At 35.8% G+C, this 10277-nt stretch overlaps 1 protein-coding gene across 6 annotated transcripts in view; it reads right to left on the reverse strand.

The window, feature by feature from the left end:
- The window catches only part of LOC106877240 (uncharacterized), a 160733-nt gene that overhangs the window by 113199 nt on the left and 37257 nt on the right, over nt 1-10277 (reverse strand). The window contains exon 1 of one of the 6 annotated variants that reach the window (XM_052966897.1): nt 9633-9723. The exons of the other annotated variants lie outside the window; for them this stretch is intronic. The gene's annotated coding sequence lies outside the window, so the exon portion shown is untranslated. Of the gene's footprint in view, nt 1-9632; nt 9724-10277 lie in introns of those variants that run through there. 6 annotated transcript variants of the gene reach the window in all.

Consider the following 10277-nt stretch of genomic DNA (forward strand, 5'->3'; position numbering starts at 1 on the left):
TGTTTGTTCCCCCAGCATCGCTTGACAACCAATAAAATAAGTACCAGGCTTACAAAGAATAAGTTCTGGGTTCGATTTGGTCAACTATAAAGCCGGTGCTCCAGCATGGCCGCAGTCAAATGACTGAAACAAGTAAAAGAGTAAAAGAGTAAACAAACAAAATATTTAGAGTAGTTAGAAGGATGGCTATATTGTTCTGAAACACTATCACAAAATCTGCTAACATAATACAAATAAAAACATTTAAAAAAGGAAAATGAAATGTAAATCAGTGAAACGTCACAGGTATCCCAAAGGCTTCTAAAGGCTTCTACACTATTAGCTATTCACCCAAAGACTAGGATTGCTTCCACTTCTCTCACAAACATTAGGAAGACAAGCGATCTAGATGCAACAAACTGCCAAGCTCAATGTTCATATATTTGAGACGAAGCCAAGTTATTTAAGTTACAATGCCAAGATGCAGTTAATTATGAAAGACATCAGAATCAGTTGGTGCCTTCAGTTCTTGCTTCGCTCGAGGTTACATTTTATTGCCACAGAATTCCATCATTGACAGCAACAAGGTACATTAGTTTCAAAATAAAATATAAAAACAAAATAAAATATTTTTAAAAAACAGCTATACAACACAAGAGGAAAAGAGATACTGCATTCATTTTAAGGTTGAATTCTTCACATTATGAGAAGCAATGTAGTTAGAAATTCCACACGAATAATATATACAAAGGCACAGTTATTTAACCCATGCTAAAGCATTGGATACAAAAATGTTTAAATGTTTTTATTTTTGAAATGAATTGCATTCACCATGTTTAACAACATGAATATTCATATGATGATATTGATAAAGTTTATCAAATGAAATTTCATTTATATATTTTGTCAAATTTCAGATAAAATAGCTTGAACCAATTAATAGAACATTTAGGTCTCATCAGCCACCGTTACTGTCACTTCTACCACCATCCCCCCCATCATCATCATAATAATAATAATGACAACAACAACAACAACAACAACATTGATCAAGCTAGTTTTACAGCTCATCCCTCATGGTATCTCTTTTGCTACAGATTACATCAATCATTTTTTTTTCTTTTACTTATGGAACCCTTTAATTCCAATTCAACCCCACTGGACTTCCATAGTCATTTGATGTTTCAAAAACCCCATATTTTTTAATTAATTATTATTAGGAATTGTACAAAAAATAATGTAATAATGTTATCCCCACTTAAAAGTGGACGTTGTGTTAGAACACAGGATACTGTGATAGTTACCACAAGAGAACTTCTCATATGAACTTGTGGTGCATATAGGCACTCGTGTTTATATCACTAGCAGGAGATAATCCTCTACCATCAGTGCTAGGATTATGAGATCGTGTGATTTCAGCTTTGTCAGTGGTAAATACCTGAAAGCTAGAGACAATAGTGATTTCTCCGTTAGTAATATATCAGTGCTTGATCAGAGAACCAAACTAGGAGAGAATTCACAAGTAATTTGATGGGTTTCCATCACTGAGATTGAATCCTCTCACACAACAATCAATAAATTAATATGTGGCACATAGACAAGAAAATAGGTATTGCCAACTTTCATTGTGGTTATTGCCAGTACATAACTGAACTAAATTGGTGTCGCAAATAGCCAGTGGGCTTATTATAAGACAATGTCTTTGTTCTAGTTCTCTGTGCTCCAAGTTCAAATCCCAAAGAGGTCATCTTTGCTTTGTCTTTCATAAAATAAAGTAACGGTATAGAACAGTGACTGGGAAAAACTATCAGAGCATGAGATAGGAATGCCTTGCAGCAGCTGTTCTGCCGCTTTACATTCCGAGATTTGGGGCAGCAGACTTAATCTTAACATGACCGCTTGATCCCTCGGTGTCTTTAGTGAAGTTCAATCAGTCGTTAACATTCAAATCATGTCTCCAATTTGAGGATATCTTCCTCCCATCTTCTAATCAGTATCATCATCATCATTGTTATCATCATCACCATCACCAACCTCTGGAAATTATAGTCTCAAGTCATAGGATTCATAGGGCCAGTTATCTGGTTTCTATGGCGTATAAGCGACCAAGATCACAACAGGATGCCAGTCTGGTGCATGGTTACTCATTTACAGCTAAGTGAACTGGAGCAATGTGTAAGGAAAGGTTTTATTCAAGAACACCCCACACTGCCAAGTCCAGGAATCGAAACCAGTATCTTGTGATTGAGGGTGTAACACTTTATCCACTATGCCACACATCTTCACCAAATGAGTTTTAGGGACCCTGAAAAAATTAAGGATCCTGAATGCTGGCCTTCTTTCTTTGGCTAAAAGGTAAAAAAATAAATAAATAAATATTCCAGAGTAATCATCCTTTTTCCTTGATCAGATTTGAATAACATCTGTCACTAAGGCAAATGTAATTTCAATTAACTGAAGTTGATTGTCTCAGAACCACTTTCTTGTACCTAGAGACTAGGCCCTGACACTTTGCCATCATCTTTAACTTCTTTGTATCTACTCCCATCGACTCTTATATAATGTGGAGTAGCCATGTATCTCTTCTATGAGAACTCTGTGCCTGTCCCTCTATCACACTTCAACCTCTTGACACCAAGCAGAATAATACTTCCTTCTCTACAACAACCCTTCTCAGTCAGGGAGAAGGGGTTATTTTTTACCTTTTCTTGCAAATTACTTGAGGACCTCACTAGTGCTACTGTTACAAAAAGCGCTCTCACTGCTCTCTTTATAGAGGGCTGGCATTAAGAAGGACATCAAGCTATAGAAACCATGCCAAAGCAGACATTGGAGTTCAACATAGACGCTCAACTCGTTGGATCCAGTCAAACCATCCGACCTATATTAGCATGGAAAACAGAGGCTAAATGATGATGATGATGAGGACGATGATAAATGAGCAGTTACTCAACTAGTATATGAAATATCAACCTTTTGGTTGGAGAGGGTTGAACTTGCATTTCATCACAAAATGGCCCATTCTGAGCAAGTTTCTAGTCACTCCTTTCAATCATATGTAAACAGAGTGTTCCAGAAAACAGTAACTACATGACTAGACTGTCACATTACACCACAACACTCCATATAATGAACTACTAAACGTACTAAACTAGACTGAAGCATGGCATGTGTCTATGCCATAGATTTGTTCAAACGTGACTGGCTATTCAACAAAACTCTTTTCTCAGTTACCTGGCAACTGAACAAGTGAGAAAATAAAGAGAACAATTTGATGGTGGAGAACCAAACTAGGAGAGAATTCACAAGTAATTTGATGGGTTTCCATCACTGAGATTGAATCCTCTCGCACAACAATCAATAAATTAATATGTGGCACATAGACAACAAAATAGTTATTGCCAACTTTCATCGTGGTTATTGCCAAAATATTAAGGAAAAAGTAATGCAAAGAATACAAAATAGAAACAGATAATTACAGCTAAGTTATATAATTTGATATAAACATTAACCTTTAATTAATTGGGAAAACTTTTCTCTGCTCTAATATCTTTTTTTTTTTAATTAGTTATTTTCTGAAAGATAATATTTCTAATGTTGATAATAGAGTTTGGAATTTTTAAGCAAACTAAAGGAGTGATTTAATTAATTATGATTGGGAAAAGAACCAAAAAGAGGATTCTGTCATGTTAGTGTTTGGAAGCAGCAGGTTGGGGAAACTGAACCAAACTCAGTCAATATGAAGAATGTAGGAAGAAAAGGATGAAACGAGTACATGTGTGAAGTAGACAGTGAGCAAGATCAGCTCCTGGTAACTCAACCGACTTAGTACTGAGCTAGAAATACACCTGCATGTATGAAATGTATCTATCAATTCTGTAACTGTCTCATATATTTCTTACCAACATACAGATATCATGTAAACAATAGTGGTTGTATTTGGATGGAGACAGAAAGAGTACAGAGTAGAGCTAGGATGAATAAGAATAATAAAGCTAACAGAAAACAGTAATGAATACTAACAGTAATTGTTTTTTAACACAGGCACAAAGCCAGAAATCTCCAGGGAATAGGTGTAGTCAATTAAATCAACCCCAGTAGTTAACTGGTATTCTGTTTTATCAACTGCAGAAAGATGAAATGATAAAGTTCAAGTCAAACCTTACTAGGGTTTAGACTTGGAAAAAAAAGAAAAAAAAAAGAAACAGAAGAAATACTACAAGGCTCAATGCTCTAATGATTCTGCCAATCCACTGCCCTAAAGAGCATTAGTTGTTTTTAATATAGACACAAGGTTTGAAATTTGGGAGGAAAAAAGTTAGTCAATTAAATCAACCCCCAGGACTTGAGCTTGAGTGGTACTTTATTTTATCAATCCTGGAAGGATGAAAGGCAAAGTTGACTTTCCTCTAATGTTCTGTCACTGCCTTTATATAACAATAATATTAATAATAATCCTTTCTACTATAAGCACAAGGCCTGAAATTTGGGGGTAGGGAAATAAGCAATGACATCGACCCCAGTACTCAAGTGGTTTTTATTTTATTGATCTCGAAAGGTTGAAAGTCAAAAATCAATCTCAGCAGTATTTGAACTCATAAGTAAAGAGCAGGAAGAAATACTACAAACATTTTAATGATTCTGCCAACTTGCTGTCCATATATAATGATAATCCTTTCTACTATAGGCACAAGGCCTGAAATTTTAGGGAAGTGGAGCCAGTCGACTGGTACTGGTACTTATTTTATTGACCCTGAAAGGATGAAAGGCAAAGTCGACCTCAGTGGCATTTGAACTCGGAATGTAAATGAAGAAATACTGCTCGGCATTTTGCCTGGCGTGCTAACGATTCTGTCAGCTCACTGTCCATATATAATGATAATAATAATTCTTTCTGTTATAAGCAGAAGGCCTGAAATAAAGAGTGGGGTGGAGGCTAGTCAATTACAACAACCCCTGTGCTCAACTGATGCCTGACTCAAAATTTAAAGCCAGAAGAAACGCTAGAAAAGATCCTATAAGGCCCAAGTTTCTTTATTTTTTTGCACATGCTGTGTCCACTACAAATGCTGTATGCTAACAACAATAACAACTACATGTGACAAAACATCAACTTGTAAAGCAGTTGTAACAACAAAAACAGCTGTAATTGCTATACCCAACAATTAAAGAGGGATTCAAGGAAGAAATTCTTGCAGAAAGCAATATCTAAGTAAAACATACCAATAAATCAATCAATCAATCAAATTGGTGTGTATCATCGTCATATCACATTCTGTTGGATTTTCTTTGTTGATATAGGTTGGGTGAGCTTTCAATATAATATCTTCTTATTCATCCCAACCAAACATCATCTCATCTGAGATGCCCAAAATTCTTAGATTTGACTTCTCAGACTTCAAAACTTTCTTCGGTTCACCACTGCCATAGGTACCATCAAGTTCTGCAAGTGCCATCATTTATGTGCCATAATGCCATCTACACTTACAGTACTATAACACTATCTGCATTTAACTCATTATACACTCTGACTAAATCTTCAAACCATCCATATTGAATGACCATTTGTTTTTCCATTTGCATAACTAATATATATTTGAGCCAATGAGGAAGCCTGTATATAGTCAGTCGATCTGCTAGAAATAGCAGCAAAACAACCCACAAATTGTACTCTTCCAACTTGAAAAGAGAGGGACACAATAATAGTGTAGTTCTCAACTGTGTCCTGAAAATTCACCATAAGAAATTTCGCTGTATAGGAAAATTCACAAATGACAAATTTGCCGAATGGACAATGATAAAGTGTATCATGTCAGCATTTTTTTTAATGACAAATATAATTAATGATAAAAGGTTTTATAAAAGCATTAAATAAGTCTTTATTCAATGTCAAACATTAAAAATACATGATGAGATCATTTGAAACTAAATTCCTTATAGCAAATTTTCCTACAGTAAAAATGTTCAGTTAAATTTCCTACAACTGTCCTCAATAAATATTCTTTTCTACTCTAGGCACAAGGCCCAAAATTTTGGCAGAGGGGGCTAGTTGATTAGATCGACCCCAGAATGTAGCTGGTACTTAATTCATCAACCCTGAAAGGATGAAAGGCAAAGTCAACCTTGGCAGAATTTGAACTCAGAACGTAAAGACAGACGAAATACCACGAAGCATTTCGCCCAGCATGCTAATGTTTCTGCCAGCTCACTGCCTTGACCTCAATAAATATTGCCCGAGAAAAGGATGGACTGTTTATGGCTAAATCTCTTTTGGTCTGTATGATTGAGGCCAACCAGAAGAACAAAAATAACAAATGCAACTAATAAATTGATGTTTTAAAAATTCATGTGCTGAAAAAATAACAGATACGCAAATATACAGTGACCATAAAGTCTGGATGCATATGTGAAAATGCCTATGTTCAATAATTTTATTCAACGACATCAATGAACAACATTTTCAACATGGTTACCACCATTAGTGATGTAGAGTTTGATGCATTTTGTGAGATTCACATGAACGCGACGCAGTAACTCCACGTTTGTCAATTTGACTTCCTCTTTCAGTACACTCCAGAAAAAGAAGTCGAGGGGGCTAATATCTGGTCGGTGAGTGAGGAACCCATTCCACAAGAATATTTGTGCTATTTCCCATGTGCTCAAACTTTATGGTCACCATCATTATCATTTAACATCCATTTCTCCATGTTGGCAATGGACTGGATGGTTCGATAGGAGCTGGCTAGCTGGGGAGCTGTCCAGGCTCCAGTTATCTGTTTTGGTATGGTTTCTACAGCTGAATGCCCTTCCTAATACCAACCACTTTACAGTATGTACTGGATGCTTAGGATCTCTCAGCTGTGAGAGAGATGTAGAAGACTTGCCTGTATGAATGGACAGCCATGATTTTATTTAGTGTGTGTGTGTGTGCATTGTTTATATATATGTGTGTGTGTGTGTGTGTGTGTGTGTGTGTGTGTGTGTGTGTGTGTGTATGTATAAAACTCTTGCTGACTAGCAACAAAACCACCCCTCTTAACTCAATCCCCTGCTCAATTTGCTTCATGAAAAAGATTTTTTCACAACAACCATAAACCTGATGTGTCTATTCACCCCCAACAATAGAGAGTAGTCACCATATTTCATTTCATAACAGCTACCTCTGATGAGTACAAGGTTACATAATCGGGCTGTTACTTAATACCCTGAATACCTAGTGTGAAACCAATTGGTAAGATCAGCTGTAATGGATATATAATACTGTATATTTTGATTAATATGTATGCATGTATATATACACACATACACACACACACACACACACACACACACACACACACACACACACTTGTGTGTGTGTGTGTGTGTGTGTGTGTGTGTGTGTGTGTGTGTATTGGGCTTACTTCAGTTTCCCTCAACCAAAATTCACTCACAGTTTCAACTTCAAAACCAAACCCTTTCATTTCATTCAATGGAGCTGAGATGAAAAAAAGCCTCTCACCAGAAAACAACTCCACTCTGCTAAATTATGAATGAGATTAAGAGTAGAATTGAATACAAAACTAAAATTGAAGGAAGCACTAAAATTATAAAGCGTCCTGTGTCAACAAGAGTCAATATAATAAAAACTGAAGTGAAAAAAAATAGGTTTTGATCATGCATTATAAAGAGAAGAAATATAATTTATTTTCCTTTCTATTACTTAATAATGGTGTGTGACATAGAAGATGGCCTGGAAATGCAATGCACAAAGAAATATGTAAATTCGTTTAGCAAGCAATCAAAATTAACTAGTTTAATTGACATTATAATTTCTCAAACCACCAAAGCTCTGTTGCTTTAACCTCATTACAAAAACAAAAAAAAAAAGAAATAGAAGAAAAACTTTAATAAACCAGTCATAGCTGGCTGGATCAATTAAATATTAGCCTACTAATGAAAATACTGGCCTACTAGCTGACGAGTAAATAGTTCTTTTCCTAACCCCTAGTAATGATTTGTCTGTCTTAATAGGTACCAAAGAAAATTACAGTTCAATACTAAACAGCTGGGTGATTGCATAAGCTTGCATGCAGCCTCGTGACAGCTTCAATTCTCTCATGAACACAAAGGAAAACTAGAAACTATTCTAATATATGATAGATATCTCCCCCCGCTCTCTCTATTTATCTATCTATCTATCTTTCTATCTCTCTGAAAGTGACCAGCACTAATCACACAGATGAATACGATTCATTAGGAAAACTTGAACTAATTGATATTTACTATATTTGAGGCATTTAATAACAGAGTATTGTAAGCACCACCCTGGCCATTTTCGAGGTTAGGATATCATTTTCTTTGTCTCGACAACTAGAATCCGAAAAAGTTGGGAGGAAGAACTGGTGAGGTTTGGAATAAGGTTGAAAATCCAGCTGTAAAAAATTGTGTCTCAACGCTATTGATATGATGCTTGCTCACCTAAACTCGGACCAGAGAGTTTAGTAACACACCATAGTAAGCACATACGCTCAATCAATAACTTTGGTATGGTCCCTGTGTCGTTTTCCAAGGTGTTGTGGCACATTTTCTAATATTCCTTGTTACCATTGTAATGATAACGAACTATTATCTTACTATCTTGTCATACTTATCTCATAAAGATACTTACCTTGGCATATTAAAACATAAACAATACCTTTGCAGGGGTCTCTAAGGTATTATGACTAAAACATGCAATGCGATACACCATTTCGTAGTACCAGTATGTTCCATAAAATGAGAAAGATGCAGTCATTGTTTCATCTTTCAGATACATACATAAATAATTTTACATAGGTGGAATGACTAGAGGAGGTCTTCACAGTCATTTTAAGACCAAAAGCAGCTTTCTAATTTCATTCTTTGCCAGGATATTGCATTCTGAAAGTCACGAGACTTTGACTTCGTTTTTCTCGGTTTTCAAGTTGTGGCACTTACAACGGTCTGTTACTAAATGCCTCATTTGTAAGGGGTCTTTTATCTTTTACTTGTTTTTAGTTGTTAAACTGCAGCCATGCTGGGGCACCACCTTGAAGGGTTTAGCTGAACAAATCAACACCAGTTGTCAAGCAATGTGTAGTGGTGGGAGGAACACAAGCACAGATACATACCCACAAGCACACACAAACAATGGGCACCCATCTAGCAAATTCACTCATAAAGAATTGGTCATCCTTGGGTAAAAGAAAAAGACACTGGCTCAAGATGCCAGCAGTGAGATTGAACCAGAAATCACATAGTTCTAAAGCAAGCTTCTTAACCACACAGCCATGAATAGTTTCTTTTATTTTTTTCCCTGCCTTTTTTTACTAGATATATGTGTTTGATTTAAAGAGAGGTGGAAATGAACTATCATGTCGTTCTTGTCTTTCCCAAGTGTAGCAAAATAACTTCACTGCATTTGGCTTGCCAGACAAAAATAAAATAGCGTAATCAAGGGAAAAGAAAGAGTAAGTAATTTATAATTAAAGTACAGAAATAGTAGATTGTAGTCAACTGATAACAGATGCCAGAAATTACTGTTCTGAGTCAACAGAACAAGAATTGTGTGAGAATATAGGTGTTAGTACACAGAGGTAGCCAACTCAACATTGACATTTATTACACTCATATAGCAACAAAACTGGACTTACTCAATCAGGCTAGCAAACAAAATCAATAAAATGGATCAAAATCAGTTTACAAGCATCTCCATTGAAAATGATTGTATTTCTCCCTCTCACTCAATATAGGTCATTTCTAAAAAAGCAATAAGAATATAAAAGCATTTATGATAACAAAAAGGAAATCAGAAATTTAATAACCAAAATGTATCTAGTTTTAGTGTTCAACAAATTTCTGCCCAACTCCATCCTTCTTAGAAATTTAATTTCACATATACAGAATAGAAACTTGTGCTACTTTTTGCTTTATCTAAACTATTTTGTTTATATCAACTCCTTTGAGAAAGAGTGGCTTAAAAGAAACAGAGAAAAACCAAACAAAATATATGTATATAAAACCACAAAAAAAAAAGAGTATTTTAGCAACATCAAGGAGTGAAGGTAGGAGACAGATAACAGGAGTTAAGCTGAGGGCTGGGAAAGAGGGAGAAAGGCGGTCATGGCTTTTTCTATACACCTACGACCTCCCTGGGGTATGGATGAGTGATTGATGCATGCACTCTAGTTAACTATCTCAAAACTTCGCTGCTCAGTATCATAAGTCTCACAACGTATCTCGTTATTGGAATTTATGAAGCAGAATCTTCTCCATAAATAAAGTCGGACGTAAAGTGG

This window comes from Octopus bimaculoides, chromosome 4, assembly GCF_001194135.2.
Source record: "Octopus bimaculoides isolate UCB-OBI-ISO-001 chromosome 4, ASM119413v2, whole genome shotgun sequence".
Taxonomy (NCBI): Eukaryota; Metazoa; Mollusca; class Cephalopoda; order Octopoda; family Octopodidae; genus Octopus; species Octopus bimaculoides.